Here is a 17,895-nt window from a genome sequence, read left to right as displayed (position 1 = left end):
ATACAAATTAGCTTAGAGGAGAAAAAAACAGAAGGATTACTGCCTGTGTGGTTTGACAGAACACTGTGGAATTGACTAATCTGGGTGCTTTTCATTTGGAGACTCAAGAATGAGCTCTAGAATTAAAGCCGGGCAATGGAAAGATTATCAAAGAAGGTTCAAGCTTGGGGAAGTAGCTTTGCGCCTTTATTGAAGTTACCTAATCAAGTGTATCATTCTCTACCTGGGTTTCTCATTTCTCTGCACCTAATTGATCAATGAAAGCAGTTGATCACACAGTTAACTAACCTTGCACCGCTTTTGGAGTAAAAGTTGGCTGCTGATTTTAAGGTGAAAACAAAAACCAGCAGATCCTGTGGTTCTGTTGTATCCAACACCTCTCACCCCCCCCCCCCCCCAACATCGCCTCATTCTTTGCAGAATTTAAACGTGTGTGCCCTGCCACTGACAGCAGGTATGCTGTGTTAAGGTGTGCATAATTATCGTTACACTTATTTACACTCGGAAGCTCTAGGACAGAAAGCAGCTGCTCGGGCCCGGAAGATGTTTACCGTAGTAATCAGAGCGTTCAGGAGGATATGTTAATCAGCATTTCATTTGCATTTATCATATAGGGTTTTGTAATGAGGCTTGGAGCTCCGGGGGCGTCCTGTCCGGGGGGCGCAGGAGACCCAGTTCTGCTGTCGAAATCAGCCGAGGGCCAGCTGGTCCCCCGCGGCCCACACAGTCCTCAGGGTCCACAGCACACACGCAGAAGGAGGCCTGGGTTTGCTCCTAAGATACTAGCGTGCCATGTGACGTAAACAGACGCTTGTATTTTTGTTAAAATGTGGAATGCAATGATGGAAATCATTACAACAGCCTGAAATCTGAAATCAAGTTGATCTCATGGGAATCGCTCCCTCATTTTGAAAGTACTATATTTTGAAGTCTTACTGGAGGAAAATAATGCATTCCCCACGCTGATCTTTGTGCGTAACGCCTTGCTTAGCAGCATTGTGAATTATGAAGTCGTACAAAGAGCTCAAAATGTGAAGTGTACAAGGGAGGGTGCGGACGAGTTTGTAGGTTGAGCACATCCAATTCCCACCGTCATTTGAATTGTCTGATTAACTATTTGTAGCTCCACTGCCGATTTGGGAGAGCTAAGACATCCACGGTTCACATCGCAGCCCCGAGCCACGCTCACACAGAGCTGAACTGGAGGAAGACTGCGGCTTTTGGCATGCAGTCAGCGGGCACCTGATGGAGCAGCGGAGCGATGAAATTCTGACCCCCTAGCCAACCGAACCCTCTCGTATCCTGAGCAACGCATTCACCAATTACTCATTGCCTTTATGGTGCTACTGGCCACAGTCGGCGCCTGCATGGTCCACATTCAATCTATATTCATTTCTTAAGAGAGGGCTATTGCCACCAGGTAGCTGCGCTTGGAACAAACTCTCAGGCGAGCACAAAAGATCCCCACAGTAACCAACATTCCATCACTATAATCATGCGGATGATGGAGGAGCTGTCTGGGGCTTCTGGGCTGGCTGGGCGGAGGGGAGCATCACCTATACTATCTCAGCTTCGCCAAGCTAACGATTTATCAGGCGTCCAGCCGCTGCAGCCTGTAAGTCGATATTGTGTGTGGTTTAACGTTAGCCCCTAAGTCATCTGTGGTAATGCAAAGGGCAAGAAGTCTCTCCTGACAGTCACATTCCATAAACATTGTTTATGAGCTACTGGGCTTCACGTGTAGCCCCATGTTATAATTCTGAAGGTGAGATATCAGCTCCTGTGCTAGTAACCTTGTGGAGAAACTGATAGCTGTGAGGATGATTAATGGCAAATCATTAAGAAGAGTCAGATAGTTCCCTGGCATTAAAAACTTTATACCTCCGCATCTGAGGGAAAATGACTATCAATCACGCGTAACCATTAGGACAGGGCCTGTATTTGACACTGCATCATCATTTGGATTTTCTGGACTGTTATATGAAATTACGTGATCGTAAATAAATCTTTCAAAGCATTAATTTCATAAAACAATTTGGGGGGTGTGGTGCTCTGGTTTTTAGTATTTATGGAATGTAGAGGTAGCCCTGTGTGGTTTTATTAAATTTAGCGGTTTCTGATGTAGAGCACACTGTTTGCATTTAGTGTATGTGGCATGCAGGGTGTATAATAGTCATTAGTTCTCCTGTACTATGATGTGTGGCCTATTGGGTATAGTGACTGCCTCTCCCGTGGTACTGTTTGTGGCCTGTCGGGTGTTATATAGTCACTGGCTCTCTTGTAGTACTGTGTGTGGCCTATAGGGTGTATAATAGTCACTGGCTTGCAGGAGTACACAGCATCAGCTGCAGTGCTCCTGGTATGGTGGTATGGATGGCATGGTGGAAACCCATCTGTCAATTCCAGATTTGACAATACTATATTTTGACATGGGACATAACACTAATCCTCCTCTCTCCCACCAGCTCCTGAAGATCTCAGCGCAGACACCGCCCTCTGCATCTGGGGGTCGGTCCAGTTCTTACAGTGCTATACTTGTGTTTGAGCCAGTAGATATACAGGTACATTTCATACATTGCAAGGTATGAACAGTATTAGCATGTTTTAAAGACTTATTGTCCTTTTCAGAAAACAATGCAAGGTCACTGTATATCTGCAAATGCAAGCACAGTAGTGTGCTGGTACACACACAGGCTCATTTACAGTATGCCTCAAAACGCATGCTCCCTTTCTCTCTCTTTCTTTCTCTCTCCCTCTCAACACACGCTCCCTCTGTCTCTGTCTATTGACACACTCTCGCTCTGTCTCTCTCTTTCTGTTTTCTCTCTCTCTCATACACATACACAACCTTATAGGGCATTGATTTTTCACAGAGCCATTTCAGTTGTCAAGGGCATTGCAAAGTGTTTGTGGCGGGGCGGAGTTTGCGGTGTTATTGGAGTGGGGGCTGAGAGAGAGGCGGTGACACCGAGAGCGCGATACGGTTCCTGTTGACGGATTTAATATGACGGCTGTGGCGGACCGGCCCACAGGCAGCGGGCCTGCACGCGCATTTATGAGAGCTGTTTGGTAATTATGGAGAGTTGCACTGCAGATAAATGCTTTTGGTCTCGGCGGCGCGTGCGCGCGGAACAGGAAATGAAAAACCTAAAGCCGCGCGACTGCTCGCGGTGGCGACGCTAAATGCCGCGTTGCGGTCCTGCGTTTTTACACTGCGGCAGGTCAGCGGGGTACTGGCGGTTAGGAGAGGTCTATGCTGTGCACACACGCGCACACATGTGCATGCACGCATATATGCACACACACACACACACACACACACACACTTGGGAACACTGGGAGAAATGAGCGTACCTCTCTCTCCCTCCTCCTCTTCTCTTTAATATGAGCTCAGGTTTTCTTTATAATGCAGGTCGACTGGAAGCCAAAGCCCAGGGCAGAAGACTTGCCTGCTGGCGATAGCAAAACAGCACATTTTCACGCGCTATTAATCATTGATTTCTACAGGATTAAGAGATATAACTAAGCCTTAGACTATGAATCTCACGCAGTTACAGGCATATGTATACATGCTCATACACACACACACACACATATATACTGTACACTTGTATGCATGCATGCTTGTTTAGTTTCTGGCATGCATGCATGCTTACATGCGTGCATGCACACATGCACACGTGTAGACAGACTTCCAATTACCCAGCCTCATTATCCTGCTCACTCAGATAAGAAGCAAACAGAGAATTCTAATATCCTGAGGATGCATATTTAATGCATCCATTGTAGAAGGGGGCGCAGTACTGGAAATTAAATTTGACTCTTTTATTTCTTTTTGAAAAACCCATGACTACAATACATGATTACTTCAAAAAGTCATTTTCACACTGTCTCTGTGACAGTTAACTCCACCCCCCTGAGACCGGGCATGACTCCTTGCATGAACATAGGCAAACTCTGATAGTACTACCTGTCCCTGTCGAGGGTGAAGTTAATGTTTGAGTGTCAAAGGTCAAGGGGTTATAATTCTCATTCCAGTTCAGGTTTGACTGCCAATCAATCTCTAAACCCTTCCTGTCAGCATGTACACAGACACAAACTTAATGAAAAAACAAAACAAATTTGGCTGCAGAAACTCTGAGGGAGGAACTTCCCGCAAGACCACATTTACTAATATAAAGAAAGATAGTGAGACTCAATAATAAGCACTACAGAAAAGTGCTAACTCTGTGACTCTGGGTCATTCTCCAATCAGGTCAGAGTTTCCCTGAGTTTTTCATTCCTAGAGTGAAATAATCAATATTACATCAGATCTGTCAAGGGGAGGCCAAGGTCACGCTTGTAATGATTAGATGGAGAAATGGAGACGCTGTTTTCTCGAAAACGATTTCAAATAAATGCTTTTACATGCATGAAAGTTCTCGTAGTGTCTGACATACTGAAACAAATTCCATTCAAACGTGCCCAACATTATTTACCCTTCAGATTAAAGTGCATACTTCACTCTTTGAGTGTGCCAACTGAAAGAAGAGACTGTAACCCACCTAGAGCTGGCTTATCAGATAGGTATGTGTTTGTGAGAGACAGAGAGTGATAGAGTGACTGCATGAATGCCTGTGTGTATGTATGAATATGTGTGTTTGTGCTTCGGGGTGGATGTGTGCTTGTGTGTGTTCTTGTGTGCATTTTTTTCCAGATATGTTGCACACACAGGCACACACATACACACACAGACAGAGTACATACGCAGATCTCCATGCTTAATCAAGTTTTGTTTTTTACATTAGTGTTATTTAATGCATTTTGTGTGGAAAATGGCTTTAATGGAATGAGAGGAAATTCGGTGTCAGGTTCAGCAAATGATTTACATCCGTTTCATTATTTCTGAGCCTAATAAGTCAGTTTCGTTATGCACACAGATGACTGCAACATTTGGTTCCTTCGTCTTTTATTCATTCCTGAATGCTTTTAATATTTATGCCCATGAATGAAGCAGCATATTCAAAGAATATGTAAATAGGAATTAAGTCACTGTTTCAATATTGTCTTACATTGAATAAATAAAGAATATATAATCCACGTGCCCTTTTTGCAAACACGGAAACCTAAGATCAATCCACAAACTAAAATAAACAAATAAAAATAGTCATTTCTCATGCACCGCCTCAGGGCTCCATTTTCTGTGCAGAACAACACAGAGTTTCTCATTACACTCCAGAGAGAAAGTATCACCAGGAGTATGTATATTTCAAACCCATCCATAATAATAGCGCAGGTCAATCAACATCATGCCAGTAATGGAAGAAGTTCACTTGTCACATATACGTTCTAATATAATTATACTTATTAGTTATTTAATTATACTGCTAAGTGATTATTAACTACAGCGCTCTAATTTCCTGTGACACCACCTAGTGATCTGGATCATAAAACTGACAGGAAGAATGACGTTCAGTTTCTTTACACCTGCTTGTTCATTATAGCACTAATTGAAATACTTTCCCCATGGAGACATGTTTAATAAACTTGTCGCAAATCATAAAAGCCCTGGGAAGACTGAGTCCAGTCTGGTACGTAGAGGTCAGACCATTGCATTGCAGAGGAAGTATTTTAAGTGACCATCTTCATAGGAGCCTTCAAAGTGCTATATATTAATAAATCATAAGTAAGCACTTCATATATACCAATAGGAAATTAAATGACTGAGCTGTGCGTGATGGGAGAGGTGCTTTTAAGTTCCATAACCCCGCCTTCATTTCAACCATTCAATGGGACAGGGCCCAGGCATTTAGAAACATAATTGCTTTAGATGAACATTGCCATGACATCAGTGTCAGCAGTTTCCATGGTGAAGGCCGGCAGGCATGCAGATGCAGGAAATCGCTACAGCACGGTCAACGCCATTAAGAGGAGTTAATTGATTGACAGGGTGGGTAGTGAAAGTGAGCTCCACCCACAGTAAACTTTGTTTGCTCCAGCAGGCCTTGGCAAAGTATCTGATACTTTTGGGCTGGTTACAGATGGAGAAGCATACTCTTATACACACACTCTTCACGCCCACACTCATTTATCAGTGGCTGCTTCCACATAACACATTATTCCCAGTAATTGATTTTAATCATCCCATATTCCCTAATGGCTTTACAAAACAAGTTTTTTATTCATTCTCACAATATACTTTCACTCATGTAAATAGATGACAAAGAAAGAAAACTTACAGTCAAAGTATAGAATACGACATCTGTATACAACATTTAACATATAGCTACCAATTTGTTATTTGCATCAGCCATTATCTAGCTGTTTTTTTTTTTTTAAAGATTAAGTGGAACAATTTATTTTAAATATTGCAGACTGCTAGTCATAACAGCTAATTACATTACATTACATTATAGGCATTTAGCAGACGCTCTTATCCAGAGCGACGTACAACAAGTGCATAGGTTTCAAGATGTAGAGGCGCAAAAGAAACACTAGAGTGAAGTAAGGATCGTAGTGCCAGAAGTGACCACATCGATCAGGACTCCAACCCTGTAGAGTAAGCTTGTTCAGCAGCAAGAATCCTACCAAGTACAAAGTACAAACTAGCACTGGAATCACACCTAATCATACAAAAACAATCCTACCAGATACACTAACATAATCAAATTATCCTAGCTAGGTACAATGAGCTGAACTATAGGCTAGGGAGGGGTGGGGAGAGGTGCAGCCTGAAGAGATGAGTCTTCAGTCTGCGTTTGAAAGTGGTGAGATTCTCTGCTGTTCTGACCATCACGGGGAGGTCATTCCACCAGCGAGGGGCCAGGACAGACAGCAGACGGGAGCGGGAAGTGCAGACGCGAAGAGGGGGAGGTGCCAAGCGTCCAGAGGTGGCAGAACGGAGAGGTCTGGCTGGTGTGTAGGGTCTGATGATCCTCTGAATGTACCCTGGTGCTGACCCCTTAGCTGCCTGGTATGCAAGCACCAAGGACTTAAATTTGATGCGAGCCATAACAGGCAGCCAGTGGAGGTCAGTGAGCAGGGGGGTGACATGGGAATGTCTGGGGAGGTTGTAGACCAGACGCGCTGCAGCATTCTGGATGAGCTGCAGGGGTCTGATGGCGGATGCTGGCAGACCAGCCAGTAGCGAGTTGCAGTAGTCCAAGCGGGACAGGACCATCGCTTGAACCAGGAGCTGGGTTGCGTAGGTGGTGAGGAAGGGGCGGATTCTCCGGATGTTGTACAGGAAGAACCTGCACGTTCGACTCACCGCCGTGATGTTCTGGGAGAGGGACAGTCTGTTGTCCATCACCACTCCAAGGTTTTTTGCGGTGGGTGATGATGACACCACAGTGTCCCCCAGGGAAATAGAAAAGTCAAGAAGGTTAGAGGATGGAGCAGGGATGAAGATCATCTCCGTCTTGCCTGGGTTCAGCTTAAGATGGTGGTTATCCATCCAGCTCTGGATGTCCCTCAGGCAGGCAGAGATGCGAGCAGAGACCTGAGTGTCAGAGGGCGGGAAGGAGAGAAAGAGTTGGGTGTCATCGGCATAACAATGATAGGACAACCCATGGGCAGAGATTACAGGACCAAGAGATTGGGTGTACAGGGAGAATAGGAGGGGACCAAGGACAGAGCCCTGGGGAACTCCTGTGGCAAGGGGGCGAGGTGCTGATACTGCACCAGCCCAGGCGACTTGGAAGGAGCGACCGGAGAGGTAGGACTCAATCCAGTCAAGTGCTGTGCCACAGATCCCCATAGCTGCCAGGGAGGACAGGAGGATGGGATGGTTGACGGTGTCAAAGGCGGCAGAAAGGTCTAGGAGGATCAGGACAGATGAATGGGAGGCTGCTTGTGCGGCGTGAAGCGACTCATTGACCGAGAGGAGTGCGGTCTCTGTCGAGTGGCCAGGTCTGAAGCCAGACTGGTAGGGGTCTAGGAGGTTGTTCAGGGAGAGAAAAGAGGAGAGTTGATTAGAAGCAGCTCGTTCAATTGTTTTGGATAGGAAAGGGAGAAGGGAGACAGGACGGTAGTTCTGGATGACAGAGGGGTCCAGAGTGGGCTTTTTCAGCAGTGGGGTGACGTGGGCCAGCTTGAAAGAGGAGGGGAAACGTCCAGAAGACAAGGAGGAGTTCACGAGGGAGGTGACATATGGGAGGATGTCAGGTGTGATGGTCTGGAGGAGAGAGGAAGGGATGGGGTCAAGAGCACAGGTGGTAGGGCGGTGGGAGAGTAGGAGCTGGGAAACATCAGAGTCAGTGAGGGGAGAGAAAGTGGAGAAACAAGGGGAGGGAACAGAGCTGGGGGAGTGGGGAAGGGTGGTGGTGGACGTGAAGGAGCTGCGGATGTCTGCAATTTTCTCATCGAAGAAAACTGCAAAGTCATCTGCAGCGAGGGAGGACTGAGGTGGGGAAGGGGTTGCAACTGTTGGAGCTGACAGCCACATAAACCTTGTTAGACAGCTAGTGTAAATAAAGCTTTCTATCTTTGGCATCGAATACCCTATGGCTATGTGATGTTTAGGTTTCACATTAAGAAACAGCCCCTAATTTTCAGATTTTTTGTTGAAGTAACGGCACACGTTCCACTTTTTTTTGTGAGAAGTGAATCAATTCCCGTCAAAAAAAAAAAACTTCAAACAAACAGCCCATATCAAATGGATTGCTTTGCTCTGCGGACCATGGACTCTGCTGACATTACTTCCACTGGCTTCTATTTAGCCTCATGAGTGCACGCTGTGTCTGGGGGGGAGATCCTGCTGTGGATTACACCGGCAGTTTGTACGCTGGGATACGCACGAGTGCGTTCAGGACGATTACCGAGTTCACACCACCCTATGCACAAGTGCGTTCTGGAAAATAACTGCGTCCACACCGCCCTACGCACAAGTGCGTTCAGGACAGTAACAACGTTCTCACCACCCTAAGCACTAGTGTGTTCAGGATAATAACTGAGTTCACACCACCCTAAGCACTAGTGTGTTCAGGACAAAAACTGCGTTCACACCACCCTACACACCAGTGTATTCAGGACAATAACTGTGTTCACACCACCCTACACACCAGTGTGTTCAGGACAAAAACTGCGTTCACACCACCCTACACACCAGTGTATTCAGGACAATAACTGTGTTCACACCACCCTACACACCAGTGTGTTCAGGACAATAACTGTGTTCACACCACCCTACACACCAGTGTGTTCAGGACAATAACTGCGTTCACACCATCCTACACACCAGTGTGGTCTGGACAGTACACCTACACATCAGTCCGTTTGGAACGATAACCACATTCACACCACCCTGCACACTGATGCATTCAGGACAATAACAGCGTTCTCATCAGTTCTGGTATTCTGGGTGTTTGTGTGTGTGAGTGTATGCCTGTGTGTAATTGTGTGTTAGTTAGTGAGCGGGTGACTCAGGCTTGTTTACGTTCAGCGGCTAAGCGCGTTAATCAGCAGCGTAATTCTCTCCTCTCACAGGTGTGTCTAATTGAGTTGGGTCCAGCCTCATTAATCACGGGGGCAGGGACAGGGCTGAGAGCCCGTTAGGTCAGACATGGCACAGACCGGCCTGTGACAGCACTAACGCACACCAGCCTCTCTCCGGTGAAACGTAGGATAAACATATTAAACAGGGCTTTCAACTTAGGCTAACATCAAACCGTGCCAGTCTGTCTGGGGGTACACTTCCTGCTAGCTCTTCACAGGAATGCTCATCGTTTCCTAATGCACGAGTGTGTTTTACTACAGTCAAAAATGTTTGAGTTCCTGTGGCCCCTGTGTGCTTCAGCGCAGGAGTCTACAATCCTTGTCTCTAGACATGACAAAATCCTGACTTTAATTAAAGCTGGAACTGCAGTTGAACAAGAGATGCAGGTTTTGTGGCAGCCACCTTTATAATGCCACTGATTATCTGTTGCCGGAGTGGCGGCTTTGTCACAGTGGTTAAATGCACCTTCTATAATTCGCTTTGGCTGCTAAATGCCTGAATAAAACGCCTTTCTCACAACACACTGGAGTGTCACTCTATGAATTTTCTTGGGTACAAACAGGGGGCTTTGTTCTTTGTTCCCAGAGAGGAAGTGAGTCCGCTCATCTGCCTGTCTGGTTGCCGTGGAGAAATGATCCACGACACCTCTAATCAGCGAGGAACATCTGGGAAACGTCCCGAAAGTCTTTCCCTCCTCCGCTCTGTTCCCCCGGCTCTCTGGGGTCACGCCCCACCAGCGCGTGCCTCAGTAAAAGCTCCGGGTTTTGTTTTAAAATGAAACGGGGTTTTTTTTTTTTGAACGCAGCAGTGCAGACGCCGTTCCGCGCCCGGGGGGTGATGGATTAATCCACGCTTTTAGCGTCGGGATGGAGGGGGCCGGCGTGCTCTACCTCAAGCAGATGACAGGGTCACCGCAACAGATGTGCGATAGGACCCCGGGCCCTGCTAATGAAACACGCCAAGATGTAGCTTATTTACAAGACCAATTCCGGCAGAGGATGGGGTGAAGCCTTGTTTAAACGAATGACAGCTGTACCCCCTCATGCCCTCACCCCCTGGGATTTTAACCTTCACCCTTACAGTCAGAAGTGCGGTTCACAAGCTGTTCAGCACCTTGCTTTCGCCAGAGGGGGGAGTTCAGGTTACAGGTCGCTGTTATTGCAGTATCACGGTAACGCCGGTGGGAGTCAGAGTGAACAGAGGCATCTGATGAGGTTTACTGGGACTCAGGGAGTCCTTTCAGCTGTCAGTTAGTCCTGAGTGGCATACGGTAAGAAAGAAACCTCTGCAAAAGTCTAGCTTTGCCAGCCTTTTGTTTGATGTGTTTCTCAAAAGACTGTAATGGTGGCCACGGTTTGCTTTACACAAAGCTGAAAGACGTGGATTGTTTGCACATGGGTAGCATGGCGGGGGGGAAGGGGGGTGGGGATGGGGGGGGGGGGGTTAGATTGCTTGCCAGTCTATAATCCAGCTCCCAGGCTCCTCCCATGGGAACCAATCAAAAAGAATTGTTCTGTCCTAGTTCATCAATACAGTAACCCTCTAACTGTGCCAAGCATTTCATTTCTACTTACAGTCATGTTCTTTTTTTTCAGTTTTGTATTATGGCTTTTCAAGAGAATGCCGGGGGAATGGCAGTATAGGGAGCTCGCCTTGTAACTCCGAGAGTGTAGGTTTCATTCCCAGGTGGGGCGCAGCTGTCGTACCCCTGAGAAAGGCCCTCCACCTGAATTGCTTCAGTAATTACTGAGCTGCTCAAGTGGATTATGGGTAAAGAAGTGAATCTTGTAACTTGTTCTGGATAACAGCAGCAGCTAAGTGGTCGTAATGTAAAGCTTTTGGAAAAATTTGTTTTTGTATGCTGCACATTGTGACCCTAATGGTGATTACTGGCGCAGTGTTTTGAGGAGGCTGTGGTTTGGGATTAGAGGAAGTGTTATTCTGCATTATTAAGCATAGAGGAGTTAAGATAAGCCGTGTAATTATTAGAAAACGTGTTTGTCCTATATTTTATTTTATAATGCCCCTGGCAGAGGTACAAGTTGTACTGCCTGAGGTTGCTTCGATTCAATGGGTGTCGTTTCCATTTACAATTAACCTAATGTATCATTAACTCTCAGAGAGTATGTAGGATTGTTTACATTAAATCTGAAACAGCCGCTACCCTGTACACCACTACGCACCAAAAGACTGAAAATCATACTATCATATCACACTGAAACAAGGGTGTCATAACACTAATAGCCCAGAGAGACTGGGCTAGTTTGTCTTAGTTGCAGGACCTGGACAGTTCTAGGTAGTTTTCGGTGAATTGCCATCGAGACAGAAATGAGATACTCCATTACAGAATCCACCGATGGGCTGTGGAACGCTGTATGTAGAAGAAAAATGTGTTCTTACCCCCATTACAGTGACCGACTCTCCCAACACTCACAGAAATAAGAGCCCTGAGACACAGCTCAGTCCAGGAAGTGATCCGTCTCTGCATTTGGCACAGAAACGGCTCCCTGAAATCAATAAACTCGGAGGCTGGAGCAAAGTGTTCTTTCCTCTGCAATCACTCGCGCAGAATAAATCAATTATTAATTGTGTCTATAATGGGATTTTAGCTGAAAATTCATGCACAGTTTCGGGTTCCTCTGTCACATCAGGATGGAAGCCCTCATCAGCCCCCGCTATTGGTTCAATTACAAAAGGGCGCTTGTAATTCCGACGGGTCGTTTAGAAAATGAAGTGGGTGACATGTTTAGCCGCGATTAATAATCTCAAACGCTGGGGAGAAAAGGAGTGATGACTAAGAGGCGTGGGAATATTCCTCCTGACTCTCGTTCATGAACGCAAAGCGGTTTCCCTCATTCCCGCACTCCTTCGCTCGCCCGCGAGAGCGCCATGGTTAAGAGTATCGATCCAGGAAAAGATTGAGGTCATTGGCTTCAATTCCGATGCAGTGATTGTATGAAGTCTTTCCTAATCATAATTACAGATGGTCTGAACTTTCCAGTCATCAAAAGCGGAGTGAATAACAAAGTAAAGTACAATGTGGACACTGATATGTTTCTCATGGTGCACACATGCGCACACGCACGCACGCGCACGCGCGCTCAAGCACCTTTGAAGGAGACTTCTTTAAACGTGTAGACATCAGTAAACGATACAAGCCTTTAATTATACATCAGTAACACTGGTTACTTAGCGCTAAGTACATATCAGAGTGGACAGGTTCCCCCGAAACTCCTCTCAAGATCTGTTAGCCCTGGGATTCTCCTCAGCATTGCAGTATATTAGCCAGTCTGGACGCAGTGTACCATGGGAAATACAATCTGCATTATTTAAAAAGGTTGTAGGTAGACCTTAAAAAAAATCCACTCGATGGGAGATTTTTAGTGACCCATAAAGGTATTGCCTAAATGATTATTTCAGCTGTATACGTCTACAAGTGCATAATTTTTAATGGTATATTCAAGTACAAATATACATATGCATGTAGATGCAATTATCCAGAATGACTTACACAACCTATATGCTTTTATATATAATCAATCCTTTTATACAGATGGTTATTTACTAAAGCAATTTAAACTAAGCACGTTGTAAGGTCACAGGGGATTCACAGGGGAATCGAAACAACAACCACAGAGTCGCGAACAAACTACAGCTTACAAAGGAGTAGCTCAGGGAATGTAGGTGGCACTGCCACCAAAGCGGAAAACAGGAAACAATATTTTAGCACACTAACAGGACTGTGTCAGATAAATAGGCACTGTTGACTTTTATGGACAATGCGTGATGTGCAAGATTTGTCTGTAAAGCAGTCTGAAGGTGAATCACCACTAAAATTCTCTGGGGCGGTGTGGGGGGTGGGGGGGTATGAGGTGGTGAGGGTTGAGATGTGGGCTAAGTTTCACAGAATAAGATTAATGGTCCTTTCTGTGTTCATATTTTAGAATCTTTAAACGGGTCAAAGGTTTATGGCGGTGATGTTTGGAAGGACAGCTGGCTTGCGCTCGGTTCTTACCGCTGTGTCTTGTGACCCTGTGCTCCGGTGGTTTGCGGACTCTGGAGACTCCGGGCTTCACTAGGCCTCTTCCCGCTCCATCCACGGGGGAACGGCTCACGGCGGCCTTCTCCGTTCTGTCTTGGTGAACGCGGTTCTGGCCACCTGCTGTTCTGCTGGTCATTTACAGCAGTCCAGCGCCACGCCATATCGAATCACTACGATCCCCTATCTGCAAAGTCACAAAGACAACAAAGCAATGGCCACGTCGACCTTTTATTTTTCCTTTTGAAACCTTATTTCTTAAAAACCGTGACAATTCCTCAGCCACGTATGATTACTAACCTCCAGCCAGTGGGGGAGAATGGAGGTGTGTGGGAACGATGTTCCGCGTTCAGTCCGAACCTCATTCACTCCGTCAGAAGCAGCAGGCTGAAGTGACAGCCGTCCGTTTGAGCTGGCTCTTGATTATCAGTATTTTTATAACTGTATTATCGGCATCTCTATATGAGGCTCTGCTGACCAATCCTGCACCGTGGAATCGATTCACCCGCAGGACAGTGATGGATGCTTTTGGTCTTTAGAGTATCAGAAAGACGGGATATCTGTTCTTTCCGCACGTGTAAATAACAGAACAGCCCTCCGTGTAACCTTTCCTGTAAGCGTCCGCGATCAGACTCATATCCAATATTTGTTTCCGCACCGTCCTCTCAGTGCTGAGGAGTGTCAGTCTCCACCATGCCAGGCCCCTCCTTTGATGTGGAAACTGACGGGCAGTGCCAGGTGAGTCATCGCAGGTTCTGTGTTGGAAACTCAACGGGAGTTTTCATGCGGGGAAAACCGCCGCCACCTTCACCGAGGAGACGGCGGTTTTGCCGTGCCGTCCCATCCCTCGGGCAATGTGATTATGTGCGGGCCAGCCTGTGAGAGAGGGCAGTGGGGGGTTACGAATAATTGCGGGGGGAAGTAATTTGGCTCCATGTGACCCTGGGACGACCGTGAAGTCATCAAGTAATTTCATTTAGTAGTGACCTCATGGCTGTGAGTTTGCTCTACTCTAATGGTGATGCGGAGGTACGGATCTGTTTCCCGTGTGGACGGGCCACTGCTGGGGGGGTGGGGGGTGGGGGGGGTGGGTTGTGGAGAGATGGACCCTGAGCCAGAAGCTTTCTGCCTGGAAACCTCTGCTCCTGCCTCCCTTCCTCAGCACTGGGAGAGGATATCACAGGAAATGGATATCTTCTGCAATTAGGCACCCATATCCCACATATCGCTCAGCTGCTTCCAGCCCCTGCTAATGGCCCCAAACAACCCAGTCTCTCTGTCTTTCTGTCTTTCCCTCTCTCCCGCTGTCGCTGTCCCCCTCTCTTCCCTTCTCAATCAATCTGTACCTCAATATCTCCCACTCCACTGCAGTACAGCTGCCCCTCTCTCTCTAGTGCTGTATAGCTTACAGCCTGATGTTTAACAAAATATGAACCATTAAATGAGCGCTCTCCTTCCCAAAAGATCTCTCTCTCCATCAGTACCTCCCCCCCCACATTTTCTGCTTATCTTTTTATCCTTTCTCCGTCACCCTCCTCCAGTCTCCCCCATCTCATTCTCTCATTCTCTTCCCTTCTCTGACTGAGATATATAGTGGAACTAGCACACCGTTTCCTTATAAGGATGGTCTAAAGTGCTGTTTTTGGGGTCCTTGCCAAACCTGTGGTGCTTTGCCCCATTCCTGCCAAGAATAATAAGGCAGGAAGCATCCATCACTTGTGAACTCACATCACAGGCACTCAATTAAAAGCCCATTGCAGTGAACTGGGTTAGAGGCGTGCTTAAAATGTTGAAAACATGAGATATGAGAATAAATCTCATCAATCAAAGACCCCGTCTCTGTGGTGAATGACAGATACCATATATCCTGCGACAAAAAGTGTGTACATGTCCACGTTCCAGAAGATCAGCTTCCTAGGTCATGAATGGTAATCGAATTGGCTGAATACGATTGGTTAAATTTGAAGGCCCCTGCCGAACAAGATCTGCCTGCAAACTGGTGGACAAGGAAGAGGAAGACAGAGAGAGATAAAATGAGAATGAGGGAAAAGAGAAGGATAGTGATGAAAGGGAGAAAAGGAGAGCGAGGAAAGAAGAGACGGACAGGGGAAGATTTTAAAGGAGGGAGAGAGAGAGAGAAGGGAAATATGCAAAAAAAATAGTGAGAGAAAAAGATAAGAGAAAAAAGGGCAGAGGCAATAGGAAGAAAGTATGAAAAGAGACACCACAGAAGGTTAGCAGTAGATCTCCGAATCACTGTTGCACCTTATCTGAAAATCGTCAGTGAATCGGTGTGTCATACACACTCTGTACTGACCAGGTTTAAAATGCTTCTCACTCAAAAACACTTCCCCTGCCTTCAGATTATGTATGGGAAGATTAGGAGATATTCAACAGGTTATCCTTTGTCCCTATGATTTAAAAAAGAATAGAGGAAGATCAACAGAGTCTTTTCGTATTTGAGCAGTTATTCAAATGTATTTGCATTTGATTTCCAATATGTTTGATGGTCCTCCAGGGCAGCAGTATCCAATGAATCATGATCTGCCTTTGAAGAGTGAATTACATTGGGATATTCTCATCATTATTCACTCAATTATTAATTGTTGGTGTTTTTGGGCGCTTGTAACTTTGTGTTTGATGTAGTGTATGATGAAAACTCAATGCTTTGGATAAGCTGCTTGTTTTATGTGGGATATTTGGAAAATATCACAGGATTAATTCAAAATTAATATTTCACAAGAACCACTGTTTCACTGTCAGTTTTGATGCGGAAAAAAATATTTATAACTATGCTGTGCCTTCTGAAGTGTGTGTGTTTGCCTTTTCTCCGTGGCTGCTGTTTGATATTCAATTCTGAATTTGTTTTATGTGGCTACCGGTCCATTTATTACAGTAGTGGTATTTAGTTCGATGCAAGCCTTTTTTTGTATTTGCTTCCTCCTCTGTGCCTAATGTTTCCAGAGGTTAAAGATGTGGTTTTAGCGCACCACATGATTCTCTTCTATCGTCACACTGAAAATGATTGACATGAGAGGTGAAATGTCATCTGGCTGAGTCTGACATTGACTGACTGAATTTCCTGTACCCATCAATATTGAGCATAATGATATACAATTATGACCCAAAAAAACGGAAATAAATGCACTTTGAATGCACTTTACAGCTGAGGATAAGAGGCTTATAATACGGTAAAACATGGCAACAGCGCAACATTAAATTGCTAATTAAATCAGTAATTAATGTTAAGTTGCAATTACCTACAGAGCAACCTACCAATTACAGTGAGATGAAGCGTTTTTCAGGAGCTGAAAAGCACAAGCGTTGTTTCTGTTCATTTCCTTGCTGTTAATTGCAATGTCAGGTAATTGCACGCTCTGTTTTATTGCCTAGTCTGCAGCTGTTGCCATTTTAATCCCACAGGCTTTATGCACTGTTGTTATGAGCATACTGTGGTTCAGTGCATAAAGACATGGCATTCCTGTGTGCGGTGGTCGACTGGGCATGACAGATTCTCTCAGCCACAAAAGCAGAGTCGACCATGAGGAGCTATTGCTGGATGGCTGCTGGTCCTTCGGAGCAGGCAGATTTGTTGGTGGTTGGCTGGCAAGCGGTTGAACTGGAAACTTCAGGTCAATGCTATGAGATGGAAGAGATGTAGAGTACTGCATGCTAGTCCGAGGTTATAACAAAGACAGACTGTTTTTTTTAAGGTTTGTGAAGAACTGGTGTGAAGAAGAGGTAAAAGTTGGCTGAGATCCATGAGTTATAGGTATGAGGAGGGATTAACGCTTGAAAAAGAGACTGAGGGACCAAACGACTTGATTCAGAAGGAAAGCAGTGGTTCAAAGATGGACCTCTGGGGTACACCTTTGCAAGTAGGATTAAGAGATTTCTTCAGACTGACTTTAAAAAGTCTCAATTTAGATATAAAAAAATATATTACAATTTATTATTAACTGTGTGTGTGTTGTTTAGTTTATTACCCACCTCAGACATGCATGCTCATCCACACAAACGTACACACACGTATGCACACACACACAGAGACACACATACGCACACGCACACTCACACACACAAATAGATATGCAGACCATCAATACAATAAGCTTTAAGACTGCCAACGGGACCACAGAGACCAATTCATTCACCTTAATAATTTCAGATTTAGCAGTATAACAGATTTGCTCTGTCCTAAATCTCAGCGGTATGCTTCTGGTTTCTGGTCTGAGGAGCTGACTGAGCACCATGCTGGGATGACAATCGGCAACCCCTTTCAGTAATGCATCGTGGTTTATCAGAGAGCGGATGTTTTTGCATTAAGTGGAACGAGGGGGTGTTATTTGCAGGCATCATAAGCGAGCCCCTCTCTCATTCT

At 45.6% G+C, this 17,895-nt stretch overlaps 1 protein-coding gene across 1 annotated transcript in view; it reads left to right on the top strand.

Annotated features, from left to right (window-relative positions):
• LOC135245006 (GDNF family receptor alpha-1-like) overlaps positions 1-17,895 on the top strand; it is a 67,250-nt gene that overhangs the window by 24,504 nt on the left and 24,851 nt on the right. The window lies entirely within an intron of this gene.

The sequence above is a fragment of the Anguilla rostrata genome, chromosome 18 (assembly GCF_018555375.3).
Source record: "Anguilla rostrata isolate EN2019 chromosome 18, ASM1855537v3, whole genome shotgun sequence".
Taxonomy (NCBI): domain Eukaryota; kingdom Metazoa; phylum Chordata; class Actinopteri; order Anguilliformes; family Anguillidae; genus Anguilla; species Anguilla rostrata.
Note: the sequence above shows the minus strand (reverse complement) of the source record. Positions and strands in the feature narration are given on the sequence as shown.